The sequence below is a fragment of the Prionailurus bengalensis genome, chromosome D2 (assembly GCF_016509475.1).
Source record: "Prionailurus bengalensis isolate Pbe53 chromosome D2, Fcat_Pben_1.1_paternal_pri, whole genome shotgun sequence".
NCBI lineage: Eukaryota > Metazoa > Chordata > Mammalia > Carnivora > Felidae > Prionailurus > Prionailurus bengalensis.
In genome coordinates, this window is record NC_057351.1 from 65232763 (window position 1) to 65250843 (window position 18081).

Genomic DNA, 18081 nt, shown 5'->3' on the forward strand with positions numbered 1-18081 from the left:
TGTGATCCAGCTGTGGACTGGGCTACAGTCATCTCAAGATTCACCTGGAGAAGGGCCCCTTCCAAGCTCATCACATGGTTGTTGTCAGGATTGAGTTCCTCACAGGCTGTTCGACTAAGGACATCAGGTCCTCATTGGCAGCCCATCACAGACATCTATGAAAAAAATCCCAGTGATTGGTTTTGTTAATATTTTTCTTGCCTTTTACTTTTGATGGGATGCAACGCACAAATTTGTTGTAGAATTAAACTAAAATCCTTCTGCCTAGAGAACCAACACCTTCAAAATGATTCAGTGCTACCCTGGCACTTGTCACCTAACCAACCTTCTACTTACCCATCACATCTCAACTTAAATGGTCCTTTTTCTTGGAACTAATTTTTGTTTTCCCCCAAAAAACCCATAAGTAACATATAATGATATAATTAAGACTTTGTGATTATTTGTATTAATGCTTCATGGCAGTATGATTTATGGAAAACAAAACCAAACCAAAAACATCAAACATGGGATGAGAAGCTGAGTTCTAATGCCCCTGCTGCCCAATGGGAAGCTGAGGTGAAGTTACCTTTTCTCTCTGAATCTCAGATTCTTCATTTCCAAAGTGTGGGATCAGATTGCCCAGTTCCTTTGAGGTTCAGAGGGCATAGGCTTCTTTTCACCCAAGATTTCAATGGCACCTGTCTCCCTCACCACCATCTGATCATGATGTATACTTTTGAATATTCTTCAACATTCAAAAGTCGCATTCCAGCCAGACCATGTCAAGGTAGAACCATCTTCTGGTAAAGCAGGTGGTGAGTGTTGGGTGTCCATACATACCACCTAGTCCCGGGGAACATTCTAGTTTCTTTTCAGTGGTTGGGGATGATCCATCTACACTACTTGTGCTGATTCTCTCCATTTCTCCAGAAACACAGACTTCACCTGACTATCTTGGAACCCATTAATAATGAGTTTAGGATAGCTCCTCCATTCACAAAGTAAACGCCTAGCAAGTAAGTGCTTGCAGATGAATTTAAAAATAAACAAATAGGGGCGCCTGGGTGGCGCAGTCGGTTAAGCGTCCGACTTCAGCCAGGTCACGATCTCGCGGTCCGTGAGTTCGAGCCCTGCGTCAGCGTCAGGCTCTGGGCTGATGGCTCAGAGCCTGGAGCCTGTTTCAGATTCTGTGTCTCCCTCTCTCTCTGCCCCTCCCCCGTTCATGCTCTGTCTCTCTCTGTCCCAAAAATAAATAAACGTTGAAAGAAAAGGTTTATTTAAAAAAAAAATAAAAAAAATAAACAAATAAAAATAAATGGATGAGTGTCAGAGGCACAGACTTCCAATAGTGTCTTCCACCCTGGATCCATGAGAGCACATGGAGACATTCCATGATTTGAAAGAGGTCAGTTCCCAGAACTAAAGAATGGTACCGTTCACCTAAGTGCATTGATAACAATTTTGGGTTTTAATAAACTAAAGATGGGTAGATGGGGGTGCCTGGGGAGCTCAGTCAATTAAGTGTCCGACTTCAACTTAGGTCATGATCTCACAGTTCGTGTGTTCAAGCCTCGCATCAGTCTCTGTGCTGACAGCTTGGAGCCTGGAGCCTGGAGCCTGCTTTGGATTCTGTGTCTCCATCTTTCTGCCTCTACCCTGATCGCACTGTCTTCTTCTCTCTCAAAAAAATAAATAAATAAGTAAATAAATATAAAATTGTTTTTTAAAATATGGGTAGATGGATGCATTATGCTGATTAAAACAATAATAATGACACTATGTACGTGCTTTGTTTTCCAAATTGGCAAGGGTAGAAGGCTCAAAAGTATAAAGCTAAGAAAGTTTTTCATATTCTCCTTGCCACCCAGTTCTGTCTCTGTTTCTCTCACCTTTTATAAAGGAATGGATCCCTCAACCTGTTTCTTTTTCCTTATTTCTCCAAATTACCAAAGACTGCTAGGAGAACCAGGGAAGGATATCTGCATTTTACCATAGAATCCTCCCTTCTACATGTACTTACATGAGTAAGCCTTCTACATGTACTCTTCTGTGGCCACTTGAGATAACCCCAGGGCATTTCCCCTGGGAGGAAAACTCAAACTGAAGCCTTGGATTTGTACCAACTCTTTCCATAATTTATTTTCCTGATTCACAGAGGAAGATAGAACCTCAAATAATACATTACACACAGAAAACACTGCCTTATTTAAAAAAAGAAGAAAAAAAGAAACACAGAAGTCAATAGAACTAACATTATGAAATGTATTAAATGAAACAAGATTGAGGTTTTGCACAAGGTGCTTACCACAGACTGAAAGGTCAGGGTGAGGATTCTGGTCCTTGTAAGGCCCTTGTTCCTTAAGACCATGTGTCCTACTACAGGAAAGGAGCAGAGTTTGTGTTTTGAAGGTTTTCCTCACAGAGTCATCCAGCATGATCCAGAGCTAGAAGAGCCACTGTTCTCTTCTCCTAGTGGCGTCTACTGCACTGGAAAGAGCATCAGCCAACCCAGCCATCCATCACTTATGAAACATGTTCAAATGAAAAAAGAATGCATGCCTGTCTTAACAGATTGCTCTGAGGATAAAACAACATCATGTGAATGTGCCTTGTAAACTGTACATGGGAAGATAAATGGGAGAAGTGTTTTAATTGCTTTTAATTTATATCATTGTGAGGACTGAGAACTATGTACAAGGCACAGTGTTAGGCAGTATATACACTTTACTCACTTAACCTTCCCCCAAATCTTACATGTATTGCAATGCTTGTGCTACAAATAGAGAAACTGAAGTCCAGAAAATCTAGGTGACTGAACCCTACTCTATCTAGACTGTTACATGACAATGTGGGGACTACACCCCACTCTCTGACTCCAAGGTTTAAATTCTACCAATAATTCATCTCTTTTCTTTGCCTTTATTTATCTTATACATAACACATATGGTATAAGGGAAAACCTTTGGCACAAAATCTTTACTTTCAGCAAAGTTTTAATGAATATCCCTACCAAATCTTGGAGAGTGACTGCCAACGAATCTGTCATTGGGTCTCAGCCAGCAATAAACTTGGTGTTCAGTGCTGAGATGGGGACTTAGGAATAGGACTCCTGAAGGGAGCGGTGTGTTGAGCCAAAAGGTAACATTTTATGTAGCTCCTTTGTGGGTTGTAACTGCATTCCCTTTAGTGCCCTTTCATTTCTCACTCTCAAGTGTGGGGGTGAGAAAGGAATTAATTATAGTGAGCCAGCGCTCCTGCCCACGACAGAAAGCTGCTCATAAACTGCCGGCTAGGGATAGATGTTCCTATAAAAAAATGAAATGAGAGCCTATTCCTCCCCTGGAAAAGACTGAGAATAGGCATTGCTCTACTTGTATTGAGAGATGCTTAGACTATTCAAAGGTTAGTCTTCCTTTGATGTGGCTTCCTTTTTGTACGAGAAGCCACATCCCTTGAAATTATAATATTGTCTCTCCCTTGTTCGGATACACCTGTTCACGTATATGTATGGATTCACATGCACACATTTCAGATACAAATATCACCTATATGTGGATGGACTCAGACATATGCAGTCACACACATACTCAGGCATACATGTGCGCACGCGCACACACACGCACACACTTGAAACTGAAGACAGAAGGGATCAAGCTTCAGCTGGCTGAGTCTGACAGACTGCTCCTCAGATTCTAGGTCCATCATGCATTATCTAAAACATAAATTATTATCATTTCCTCTCTGATATTCAGTTTTCCACATTTATAAATTAGGTATAATACCATCTCTTAAAGGGATTGTTGTACAACTGTGGTAAGAGATACAAATCACACAAAAATAACTTAGCACAGGAACTCGATGTGCAGCAAAAACTGAGGAAATCCTTTACAGACCATGTACGTTCCTAGGATCCAAATTTGCCAGGAATATTCTGCAAATAGGACAGGGGAATTTTTATTCAAGGGTGGAGAGTGGAGGTCAGGTTCCATATTCCATGTCCTGGGCTTCAAACAGATATCACTGTATTACACACAGTGCTTATATATAGCCTGGAGAAAACAGAATTGAGAGCAGGTTTTGTTACGGAAAGGAACTGGTAGCCTTTAGATTTACGTTCTTTGCAGTGAAAGAAAGAGAAAAGGAAAATTAAGACAATGATAGGAAAAAGAAAGACTCTTGATAAAATGCAATAAAGGATGCATAATTCTTGGATATACCCAATAGTAATTGAAAATAAATAAAATGTCAGGGAACAGAGAGTAGAAAAAGAGCATTAATCTAGGAATCACAATGAACTGGATTCTGGTCCAGGCTCTACCACTGCCTGACCATAAACTTACTCAAATCACAATCCATCCTTAGGCTCCATATTGAATAAAAATTCCAACACTAAATACGAATGCTTTCTTCACTGGATAGTCTATGACTTTGGTTCTAGTCTTATGAAAGAGTATGGATATCCAATGTTTTAATAAACATTAACCAAAAAAATAATAAACAAACACAAACCTAATAAGAATGAGTATAAATGAACGCACATCATCATCAGGTAACTCCAGCTCTCCTTCAATAGTAAAATGTGGACTTATTCTACCTAGAATATTCCAAAAATACTTGTCCAAACTCCACAGCTAATTATTAAGCAGATGGTTTTCAACTGCATGTAAGGAGGGAAGGAAAGAAAGAAGAGAGGAAGGAGGAAGGTAGGGAAGAAGGGAGGAAAGAAGGAAGAGGACAAGGAGAAAAGGAGTGAGGAAAGGGATGAAAGGAAAGAGGAAAGAAAGGATAAACAGAGAAAAATTAGACATGATCGTTAGGAGTCAACAGGAATTGTACTCTCAAAGTGAAAAGTCACGTTTGTCTTTGTCACCCAATATTGTACAGCCACATGATTTTGAAATGCACCCAATAGGAAAGGAAGAAGATCCAGAGAGAGAAATGGACCATGTATCTTTATATTAGCACTTCATAATAATTCATTGCTGTAGTTATGATTTTATAAAATAGTACTAAAATTCCATTCTAAAAATTATGGCTGTTCAGTGTAATGGTGACTCTTTTAGAAAATATAAGTCTCTTTGGAAGAACTTTACTGACAGATAAGGACACTATTCAATGTATATACACTCGATGGGGACTCTGAATTGTTCACTGGGTCAATCTAGATGTTCATATCTAGAATTCTGCCAAAAATCTTTTTACTTAGATCTCTCTAACACAAATTTTTTACTGACTTAGATAAATACATAAAATGCTTCTTTATCTCACTTATAGGTAATATAAATCTGATGTGAAATGCCATAGCCATTGGAAAACAGTCGAGGAAAAAAAAAAAAAAGGTTTTGATCAGTAATTCCAATCCTACAATTTAGCCTAAGACAAAAATTAAGCAGATGCATTGGAATATAGAATATCCATAATAGAATAGCATTTCCTGGAGGATTTTCTATTCTATAATAAACCCTGTAGGAGTAACTCTAGATAATTATGATGTAATCATACAATGAAACATTCAAAAATCACATACAAAAGAAGATATATTGATACACAAATTATGATAGTACATTGCTAAGTGTATATTAGGTGATGAGATTATCTGATCAAGAATATAAGAATATAGGGGCGCCTGGGTGGCGCAGTCGGTTAAGCGTCCGACTTCAGCCAGGTCACGATCTCGCGGCCCATGAGTTCGAGCCCCGCGTCAGGCTCTGGGCTGATGGCTCAGAGCCTGGAGCCTGTTTCCGATTCTGTGTCTCCCTCTCTCTCTGCCCCTCCCCCGTTCATGCTCTGTCTCTCTCTGTCCCAAAAATAAATAAACGTTGGAAAAAAAAATTTAAAAAAAAAAAAAAAGAATATAAGAATATATGCTTGAAAGCAAAAAGAAATTATGTCTGAAGAGTGAGAAGGTGCCTATTAGGTTCCCTAGTCTCCCTCTTTCACATTTGTTTACATGTGTTTATAAAGTAACATCTTTTGAGCAGTCACTAAATGGGAGGACTAGTTTATAGTTCTTTCATTTTACTTCAAACACAAGTGCTGGCCCTGAGTATTAAAACAGTTATTATGTAGACTGTCCTATTTGTCTTGGCTATCCTCAAGATTAGATCCAGTTTATGAATTTTTGATAGGAACATTAGAAAAGTGATGTTATGTGCTTTCAGTGCATCATGTCAGGAAGCACACTGATGTTATCTTGTCCTAATATTGGTAATGTTATCTTTGATAACATAATTAAGGTGGTATCCAGACCTTTTTACTGTGAGGTCACCCTTGTCCTCTTTGTAACAGTTAAGTAATTTGGGGCACATAATTTGAAATTATGTAGATATCCAGCAAAGACTGAGAAGCTCTCAATTACATTTTTAAACATCTTAACATAAATATGAAGATTTATTTTAAGCTTCCACGTGATTATAATGTGTGGTCAATTTGAAAATGACTATCCTAGATGTACTGACTTGGGAAAATGCCAGTAGAAGGGGAATTGTATACAGACCATGAGTATATTTAGAAAGAAAGATGGAATGAAAAATTTCTCAACCTACTACATAATGTGTATGGGCATAAAAGAAAACAAATGTGGAACTATCTGAAATACAGGAGTTTGATAAATTTGGTAAAGTAAAAACAGGTAAAGAAATATCCATTCCATCAATCCTTATTGTTTCTTGTATGAATATATTTCATAATAATATTTGAAATAATGTTTAAAATTCTATATAAGTACACAGAACTTAACACAAGATGCCACCCAGAAATAAAACAGGAAAATGATCATTATTTAAAAATGTATACTCTTGCATATTGTTTCATTGTTTCAAACTATGTGTAATATTTTTGCAAAATGTTTATCTCTATACAGTTTTGTTTGCTTGTTTAATATAAATAAACGAATTCTCATATACATACAGTTAGCCTGTGACCTACCAATCCCAATACTCTTTCCCATTCCTATCTGGCTGCCTCACACTGAAGCGACCTCTAGAGGGCTTCTTACATTTTTTGAGCTGCTCTTACTTGATTTTAACATAATGTCACATAGTTGATTGGGGGAGAAAAGAGTACAGGAATCAGGCTCAATGTGTATCTCCCTAAACTTAGAGGGTCCCTCTCTCACAGCTCAGAAATAAGCCCTGCTTTAGATACCTCTCCATGCTTGGCACTTGTTCCTCTGAGATCTCTCCTTTACCATTGTTCATACCACAGTAATTAAATAACCACAGAAAGAATCCTTTACACTTAGCCAAGGACAAGATGAAACCAGAGGGCTGTGCCCAAGGACAGATATCTGAAACGTATGTCAAGAGTCTTTGCTGTCATGTTACCTGCAGGGAACAAATAGACTAAACAGTAATTAAATACATTAAAATTATTTTAAAATAATTACCAGGTCCATTCAAACAAATGACGAAAACAGCAAATTTAAATTACATAAAGGGAACTGGAGAAGATTGTAGAGTAGCGGTATATACAGTGCTGGCAGCAAATGAACTTTTTTCCATCTTTTAAAAGGGCAATCCGAAGAGGTAACAAAAACAAAAACATAAAAAAGATATGCATTTTGACCTGGTAATCCCAACACTGATAGTGTATCCTAGTGAAAAATAACCTTGAAGCAAGCAAGCAAGCAAACAAACAAATAGCAAAGAATAGGTAACTCAAATTCTAGTGGGGGGTTGTAAGGTAAATTTCAGTGTATCAGCTCAATAGACTACTGTGTAACCACAACAAATGAACTCTTGGAAGTCCATGTTGATGCTTAAAGAAGTTGATACAGAATCATCAGAATAGGAAGAGCCCTTAGAAATAGCCAAGTTAATCATACTTTTGGATGCTCAGTATCAGTTTTGGAGCTTGGTAATGTAGATCCTGAGGCCTGAAATCTCAACTGCCTGTTCAGCCACACCAGAGCCCAATCTTCATTCCCATGCTTGGCTCTCCAAGGCCAGCTCTTTTCCACCTCATTATCCAGTTGGGTGTCTGAGATATCAGCAGATTTATTATGGCTGCCCTTATAGAAGTTTAACTACAGGGACTCTTATAGTCTCCTGGGATCCTGACCAGGAGGAATTCAAATGAATAATATAAAAACCTGAGAGTTTACTGCTGGAAGAATCAAGCTTTGCTAATTCTAGCTACTTTTCCCTTGCCAGCCTCCCTGCTTGCTAAAATGATTGTCAGAGAAAGGAGGTGTCAAAGAAATAAATTCACCAGAAGCAGTTCAGCAGACAAGGAAGTCGAGTGTGTGTGTGTGTGTGTGTGTGTGTGTGTGTGTGTGTGTGTGTGTGTGTGTTTGTTGTTTGTTTGTTTGTTTTTTAAGCAGCTGGTGAGCTCATGGAAAACTACTGGAGGGCATTGGGATAGAGTTTGGTCAATGTGGTTACACCATCACTTTCTGCTAATTGGTGCTTAACTGAAGTTAGGCTCCTGCCCACTCACAGAGACTGCAAGGTAATATGCCTATCTTCCCTGATGATCATATTTCAAAGGGAGAGTTCCTGTCCTTGACAAAGACATTCTTGGATTATAAAACTGGCAAGGAAGGCTTTACATTTTCAAGGGCAGAGAAAACATTTATAATTCCAAGTGTTCTAAAGCAAATGCTTGAAGAAAATGGAAGTCAGGGGCCTCTTGTCAAAGGGAAACTTGTCTGAAGTTGAGTCACGCTGAGGGAATGCTAAGGCAGTCTTGGTCACAGAGAACATCCATGAGGGTACAGCTGGCTAGGATCACATTTGTTTGGAAATCAGAAAAAAAAGATCTTATCTTCTTGGACTTGTATTAATAATAGTACCATATTGTCATCAATTTCATTGATTTAAATGGTTGAGTAGACCAATGTATTTTTTGCACAGTTAACTCCTTATCACTTGCATCTGTCATAGGCCATGTAAAAGCAGACTGTGGGAAGCCAACTCTACAACAGAAATTTGCATGCAGGAAATTTACTGGGGAGTGTTCTCAGGATGAAACTCTGAAGGGAAGTGAAGAAAACAGAGTTGGTCAGAAGGAGAAGTAGAAATGTGATGCCATCTCAATGAAAGTCTCAGGCAACACTGTGGTGAGTTTTAGAAGAAGGCTCTGCATAGTTGTACCTTATTAGAATGAGGTATCTAGGTCTTTATATACTTACTTGGTGAGTCATTGCATGTGAACTCTCCCCATAAACCTCCCTCCCTGGAAGGGAACATGGTCTTGGGTGACTGCCCTCTTCAGCTGAGGGCAATCACTGGCATGGGGAACTTGTCTGCAAGCTGATCATCCAATTTAAAGCATCCCATTCAGATTCTCCTTATCACAATTATAAAGGATGCTTTGTAATTTTTACATGAATCATCCCTGAAACTATCATGTTTATTTGTACAAATGTTTGTTGTGTCTCTCCTTCCATCTAGGATGTAAGGTCTGTGAAGATAACACTTGTGTTTTATTTATCTCTGTATTCCCATCGCTTGGTATGGTTTGTGGGTTATAGTAAATAGTAATATTTGCTAAATCAATCAATCAATCAATATGTTGAAAGCTTTTTGTGTATAAACAATTTGAAAGCTCTGAGAAATTTTTGATCCTACCTCCATAAGAAGCTCATTGCTGAAAAGCTCGGATTCTGAAGAAGTCCAACTCCTGAAGCAAACATCCTTTGTATCCTTTAGGGAATTCCCATAATTAGGGCATATTTTTTTTTTTTTTTGCTTTTTTTTTTCCTCTGTGACACTTACAACACTATCTGACATTTAGTTGATATTTTGTAAGTATTTATTTAATGACTAAATAAATGGTTGAAATAGTAAATTAATCAGTCTTAATTCTGCCTCTTGGAGCCACATGAAATGAATCTGGAACTTTTCCTAATAGTAGCCATTTAGTTTCTGAAACCACCTTCCCACTTAATCTCTCCAAAGCAATGACTCTGACATCTTTTCATCATTTCTCAGATGACCAGTTTCCAAACTCCTTCAACATCATGGCCTGTTTTCTACAGACTAAAATCAAAGTGGTCAAGAGGCTTACTCAAGTTTTATTAATTTCTAGTTCCCTCTACAACTAAGATAGAAGTTCCTTGAGAGCAGAGGCTATGCCCTATCCTTCTAATTCCCACCCTACCTAGTGTAGCACTTCACTTGCCTGCATTTAGGAGGTACTTAATAAACATTTGCAAATGAAGTTGCTAGCCACTTCCAAGATTGCAAGTTGATAAAGTTTAGCTAAGCTGATTAAATTGCCATGACTAAGCTTCTTTTCCTTCCCTTCTTCATTCTTTAGAGAACTTTTTTTTTCATTTTTGTCTCTTTTTTTCTGTGTAACTTAACCCAAGGAATTATTCCTCCCTTCCAGGATCTAATTAAAGTTTTCCAGGGGCACCTTGGTGGTTCAGTCAGTTGAGCATCCGACTTTGGTTCAGGTCATGATCTCATGGTTGGTAAGTTCGAGCCCCATGTCTGGCTTGTGCTGGCAGCTCAGAGCCTGGAGCCTGCTTTGGATTCTGTGTCTCCCTTTCTCTCTGCCCCTCCCCCACTCACACTCTGTCTCTCTCTCCCTCTCAAAAATAAATAAACATTTTAAAAAGTCAATAATTATAACTGCCAGGAAACATACCATGCCTTAGACTCTAATAGAAAGCACTTTCTTAAAAGCAAGGTGACTCTGCCTACAAATATTTCAGTTTTATATAGTAAGTGATAAAATCCATAATAAAATAAGAATCAAAGTATAGAGTTAGAGAATATGGGTGCAAGAACATGAATTTGTTGCAAATAAGGTGTAAATAAAACAGAAGAATATCGTCTGGAGAAAGTTAGAATCTACAGCCTTATTAATACTCTCCATATTTAATGAAAATGGCCTCCAACAAGGCAGAAATAATTTGCACAATTCATTAGTCCATAGAGATCTACCATCTATCAGCTGTGCATGACCCATAATTCCCACTAAAATTTTATTTCCCTAGTCCCTCTTTTTGTCTGGACAGTAGTTTACACTGACATTGTATTAGAAACTACATTTAGTACCAGACATCCAGTGGAAGATCTCAGGTATATATTGTCTTGGAGTAGTACCAACCCTTCATTTATCGGGTGCCCACTCAATGCCCAGAATCTTGGATGATGGCTCACTAAACTCACACAACATTCTCTGTAAATAATGATTAGCTTTCCATTTCATAGAAGATGCTATTGACTCTAAGGATATAAGGAATAATGCTGATAATATCCTCTAAAATGCATTGTTTTGGTGAGGATGTGGAGAAAGGGTAACTCTCTAGCACTGCTGGTGGGAATGCAAACTTGTGCAGCCACTCTGGAAAACATTATGGAGGCTCATAAAAACTTTAAAATAGAACTACCCTACAGCCCAGCAATTACACCACTAGGCATTTACTCAAAGAAAACAAAAATAGTAATCTAAGGGATACGTGCACCCCAATGTTTATAGCAGCGTATCTATAATACCCAGGGGCACCTGGGTGGCTCAGTCGGTTGAGCGTCCGACTTCGGCTAAGGTCATGATCTCATGGTTCATGGGTTCAAGCCCCACGTCGGGCTCTGTGCTGACAGCTCAGAGCCTGAAGCCTGCTTTGGATTCTGTGTCTCCCTCTCTCTCTGCTTGTGCTCTGTCTCTCTCTGTCCTTCAAAAATATATAAAAACATTAAAAAAAATTATAATAACCAAATTATGGAAACAGCCTAAGTTTTCATTGACTGATGAATGGATAAAGGAGATTACAGTATAAGATTTTAAACACAAGCGCGCGTACACACACACACACACACACACACACACACACACACAATGGAATATTACTCAGCCATAAAAAATAATGAAATCTTGCCATTTGCAATGACATGGATAGAGCTAGAGAGTATTATGCTAAGTGAAATAAGTCAGTCAGGGAAAGACACCTGCCATATAATTTCACTCATATGTAGAATTTAAGAAACACAACAAATGAACAAAGGGGGAAAAAATGAGAGACAAATCAAGAAACAGACTCTTAACTATAGAGAATAAACTGAGGGTTACCAGAGGGAAGACTGGTGGAGGGATGGGTTAAATAGGTGATGGGATGAGGGAGAGCACTTGTTGTGATGAGCACTGGGTGTTGTATGGAAGTGTCCAGTTACTATATTGTACATCTGAAATGAACTGGAATTTAAATAAAAACTTTGAAAAAATAAAATGCATTGATTTTTTTTTAAGATATAGAAGACCCTTACATACACTATTTCAGTCACTCTTATGGCCATCCTATTAAGATGAAAAAGATCAGAGAGGTTAGGAGACTTTTCCAAAGTTACGGATGCAGAACTTAGGAATGGTAGAATTTAATCTACCACAAAACCCATGTTTTAAACCTGACCTGTGATGAAGGGCAAACTGAGGCTTAGTGAGGTAAACTGATGGGATCGCACACCTGATAAGTAAAAGAAGTAACCCAGCATGTCTGACTCTAAAATGCATGTTCTTACCATTAAACATAAGATTGATTTCCTCAATGTTTGAGCTGGGGGTGGAGAATATCTTGACTTGGGCCTAAACTTCTCCAGGACAGAGCCAGCCTTGTCCCTCAGGTAGTTGAGGAGATAAGACAGTGCTGCACCTTGCCCATTTGCTCCTACACACCAGGGTAACTTTCCTTCTCTTTGCCAGCAATACTATATTGTTCCTCTTTCTATTCCTTCTGCAAAACCCCCCTTCTCTGCCAACCCTTCACCCATTATTCCACAGAGCCGATGGGCTGTCCCGACTCTGCATGTTTTCAGCACTTACCAATTCCTGGGGTACTTCATTAATCTGCACCTGTTTATGTCCCTAAGTCATTTTCATGTGTGTGCCCTCTTCTCAATTCAGCTTTATGTACCTGCAAGGCAGAAATAGAGGCCCTTATGGTTTTTGCAGTGGCCTTCACAGAGCCTGGTTCAATTCTTGCACACAACGAGGTTAATGGAATCAAGCAACTCCCCTCCCTTCCCCGGACACACTGATGTAAACTGCATGATGAAGGACAGACGACAGAGAGCCAAGGAGAATAAGCATTTGCAGGTGCTGTTCTTGTGGGAAAAAGTTGTCTTCAACACATGGTAGAAAATATTGCACCTATTGTGAAGAGTTAGACAATATCTCAGAGGTTTGCACTGGTTAGAGAGAAACCTTCCATTTCAGGGGCAGAGGACATATCAGGGAAGTCAAAGGGAAGGTGAGATCTGAATTGAATTTTAAAAGATGGTAGTAACTGGGCATTGAGAGAGGGAAGGGTATTGAAAATTACAGAACAATGGAAACAAAGTCTTCAATGGGGTAACTGCAGTCAAACATGAGGAAGAGAAAACGGGCTCATTTGGTTAGGCACTGGATGCAGCAATTGAGCAAAAGAGAAATAATGTTTGAAAGGTGAATAAGGTCTAGACATAGGAGAGCTTGAACAGCAGAACTTAGAGTTTGAAATCTAATCGGTAGACAAAGGGAGACCACAGGAGTTCTTAGTGTCAAAGAGCACATGATATGGTTTGGAAAAATTCAACTCCTTTACTATGGACAATAGGTTGAATGGGAACAGGGTGTAGGCAGGGAAACAAATTAGGAAGTTATTCTAGTAAATCAGAAAGAAGGAACAATGGTCTGAACCAGAGTAAGAGTGGAAGGTAGGGAAAGGTGGGGCAGGAGGTGGTGTTTGTGAGGGCTCCACAGAGAACAAATGCACAGGACTAAACACAGATGCCTATATGGGGGCAGGGGAGAGGAGGGAATGAATGCAAGGCCAAAATACCAAATCTGATGACTGAAAATGACAATAGCTAACATTCTGTGGTTGTATACCCTGTTCCATGTGTCATGTTAAGCACTTGATACATGCCTTAGCTCACTGAATCTTTATAATATTATGGCTGTGAAATAGGTAGCAGCTATGAAGTTAGATACTGCTAAAAATCTCATTTTATAATTATGGCAATCAAGGCAACAAAAGGTAAATAACGAGTCCAAGTACACTCAGCTCTAAGTGACAGATCTGAAATTATGAACCCATGAAGTCAGGCTGCTCAGTCCACAGGCTTAACCATAAGACACAAATGTAGTGTCAAACACAGAAATGATAAGCATGGACACCAAGTGAGTAAGGGGTGATTGGACAGAAGGATTCCAAGAAACATCATGGAAGACAAAAAACAAAAACAAAAAACAAAAACAAAACACTATGGTAGGGTCACCTGGGTGGCTCAGTCAGCTAAGCATCTGACACTTGATTTCAGCTCAGTTCATGATCTTGTAGACATGAGACTGAGCCCAGCATAGGGCTCTGTGCTGAGCGTGGAACCTATTTGGGATTCTCTCTCCTTCTGCCTCTGCCCCCCCAACTGCACATGCATGCTGTCATACAAACTCTCTCAAAACAAAACAAAACAAAACATGGAAACACTGAAGAACATGGGATAGATTCAACCAGGAAGATGCAATAATAACTGGTCCCACAAATTGAATGTTAATTGTCCCAGGTAACGCACAACACATTTTAGATACTTTCCCTATTGAATGTATGTAAATGCATTATGAAGTAGGCACTATTATTACTATTCCCTTTTTACAAATGAAGAAGCTGAGGATCCGAGTACTTTAGTAACTTGCCTAAACTCACACAGGTCCTACACAAGGCTGCTAGGAATTGAACCCAGGGTACTGTGCCAAAGCCTATGCTTACAGCCTTAATGCACGTATGCCCAAGGTTGACAGCTGCCAATAAGAAAGCGGACTCAGTAATGGCCATTTATATAGTGACTAAGATGTAGTACTGATCACAATTAATTCTTCAATTTGTGATATTTTTGTGAATTTAAAAACAGATTCATTGGGGCACCTGGGTTGCTCAGTCAATTAAGCGTCCATCTCTTGATTTTGGTTTGGGTCATGATATCATGGTTCATGAGGTCAAGCCCCATGTCAGGTTCTGTGCTGGGCATGGAGTCTGCTTAAGATTCTCTTTCTCCCTCTCTCTCTGCCCCTCCCATGCTCGCTCTCTCTCTCTTTCAAAATAAATAAACTGTAAAATGTAAAAAAATAAAAATAAAAATAGAGATTCATTAATATGAGCTGCAGGACCACAGGTATATATACTATAACTATACCAGGAAAGTTAGGATGTAGGAAGGCCCTACCAAGAGGACATGGGCATTCTTTAAAAGAACAGTGTTTGCAGACCTGTGAGAATAGAAGGCAGACAGTCCGGGACTGAGGAGAAAATTGAAGATGAGGAAGAGGAAGAATTGACAATTACATGTCTTCTTCAAAAAGTATGAAGATGTAAAGAAGCAGCCAAAGAGGGAGATTGGGAACTGACTGTTGCCTGGGCTGGCATGTGGGCACAGGATGGACACCCAATATATATCTGAGAGCGCACTATCAGAGACAAAGAAAGGGGCTGTTTTTATTTTGCTTTGCTATCTTTTTTATCATTTGTTCTCTAAGAGGAATATTGAGAATATCTGTGAGCAGAAGGGAAGGACCCAGAAGGAGTCCTTTAGTGAGAGAAAGAGCATGCACAAACATGCACGTGCAAGTAGCAGAGGGGCAGAGAGAGAGAATTCCAAGCAGGCTCCATGCTGTCAGCACAGAGCCCAACAGGGGACTCAGTCTCATGAACCATGAGATCATGACCAGGTCTGAAATCAAGAGTAGGATGCTCAACCGACTGGGCCACCAGGCACCCCAGAAATTAATTTTCTTAAAGAGATAATATGATGGCCAAAAGATATATAAGTGTGAACGAGACAGCTATGTAGCAAGAATTGCCTAGCTCCCTGGTTAAAGACAAGTAACAGCCAAATGCACTCTAGACCTCACTTAGTAAGTAAAGATGGGGTGTCTACTGAGTGCCTGGCACCTGAATAAACACACTAGTATAAGTTGGGCCCTTCCTTGCAGAGACTTTTCAAATTCAATGGTTATCTTGGGATGAGGGACCCGGCAGCGTGGCAAAGCCCCCAGACTAAGCCGAGAAAGCTCTGCTCCCAGTCAGATCACTGGTTAGCTTCACGACTTTGAACTAGACAGTCTTCCTTTCTGTCAAGAGGGAAACCAAACCAGAATCAGTGATTCAAAAATGCTTATAGGTTTATACAGGAATATGATGACAAATCCTTTATTTTTTATTTAATTGAATCACAGTATATTACCAAGTACATGTAAAAGATGGACAGCTTGCTGAATTTTCACAAAATGAGTAGATTAGTATAATGTCACCTGAATCAGCACACAAATACTACTGGCACCCTAGAAATGGGCCCTACCTCATTCCCTTCCCGTCTCTCCCTAGACCCTCCCCATCTATCTCTTGATGATAACCCACTGCCCAGACTCTTATCAGCAGAGATTAGCTCCACCTGTTTATATCACTTCTAAAAATGGAACTATACAGTATGAGCTATTTTGTGTCTGGCTTCTTTCACTCACCATTAGGTTTATGAGATTTATCTTTATTGTAGAGTGTCATGTTGAAGAGTTTAGTGAAGCATGTTTTAAATATAAGAAAAAAGTAAGAAAATAAAGTCTGTTTTTCATAAAGCTAAATTTATTCAAAATAAATGACTGTCATTTAATTTGAGATGATGTGCTTCCATCCTTTTGGTGATAAAAATGTTCTTTTTGGAAATCTTTTGTTGACTGCTGGAAGTTTGGTTTTGATGTTTTATTTATTTTGCTGTTTTTGTTATTTTATTTTAATCTTAAACTGATACCTTATCAAAGTCAGCCCCAAATTACACTCAAAATTTTGATCAGGTCTTGAAATCCCCAAGCTTGGGTTCCATAGGGCAAGGAGTCCGTATATTCCCTGGCTCTGTGATTTATAGCCCAACTAGAATCTCTGGGCTTTGGTTTTGCTTTCCTTGATTGCCAACTCCTGTGGGCAGATTCCCAGAGGTGCCCACAAAAGCCACAGATACCAATTATTGATGTATTTTGACAAGAATAAAAAGTGGGAAAAGTGTGTTTTTTTTCATGCTTGTCATCCACAGTTATAAATAACAAACAAGAGTGTCAATTTCCCTAAGTAACAATAGGTCAGATTGAGTTTTATCAAAGTGCTTAAAAATTGCCAGAAAGTCTGGAGTAGTAGGGGATAAACGACCCATACGCAAGAAAGAAGAGGACAAAGATAACAAGCATGAGATTTCTATGCCCCAGTGAATTTCTGGACAAGGAAAATGTGGGCTGGTGATCCTTAAGGAAAGCCTCATCACCAGAAGTAGATTCTAAAACAGATGCTAGTGGCTCCTAGCATGTATTCAACTAACAAATATGAGTTACTTAATTCCCTAGAAAAGAGGATAAAACCAAGCATACCAGTCAGAGTTGGAATAGCATATGTGATTGCAAACAAGCATCACATACACGCTCACACACATGAAGAGAAAGAAAAGAGAAAGGGATCCCAGTACACTTGGTTCTTAAGGGATAATTGTCTGGTTGAAGTAATGGCATCTGTGATGGAATCCTCCATTGAGATCTATTCAAAACAGAAGCTTCCTGAAGGCAGAATTCAGAACTCCCTTCCCTAAGGGAGTTCAATTACATATTCAGCTTCTGTCCCTTAAAGAAAGCCATTACGGGATAACTCTAGTTTTAAACAACAAAATCAATTTGTAGCTCCGTTTGCATTACCAGTTGTGAAAAGATATAGCACCCAAATTATTGCAACTAGATGGTTACTCTTTTACAACTGAAAGACATTTTAAACACAGTGTTTAGAAACGTATGTTATATAAGACACACACATATAACATGATATGTACATTTGTTTCTAGAAGAAAAAAATAATAATTTGTTTCTTCCTTGTTAGCATTCAACACTTTCCTACCTCTGTTTCTGTAACATAGTCACCTCCTTTTGGGTGAATTCTTCAAGGTAAGTCCTTCCTCTGCCACTTCCCGCAAATGAGAGCCAACGAGGCCATATTCTTCCCTTCCTACCTCCTGGAAAAGCCTAGATGTAGCTTGGTGACCTAGTCTTAGTCAATTAGATTTTCTTCTTTAGAACTTTTAATCTTGATCAAATTATACTTAGAATAAGGGAATATCTGAAACTCAGTGGTGCATGAACCTTACTGTCCCT

The 18081-nt window shown here is 39.0% G+C and overlaps 1 protein-coding gene across 1 annotated transcript in view; it reads right to left on the reverse strand.

The window, feature by feature from the left end:
* LOC122492632 (translation initiation factor IF-2-like) overlaps window positions 1-18081 on the reverse strand; it is an 87059-nt gene that overhangs the window by 26037 nt on the left and 42941 nt on the right. Inside the window, exon 6 of the mRNA XM_043596118.1 lies at window positions 12751-12841. The gene's annotated coding sequence lies outside the window, so the exon portion shown is untranslated. The remainder of the gene's footprint in view (window positions 1-12750; window positions 12842-18081) is intronic.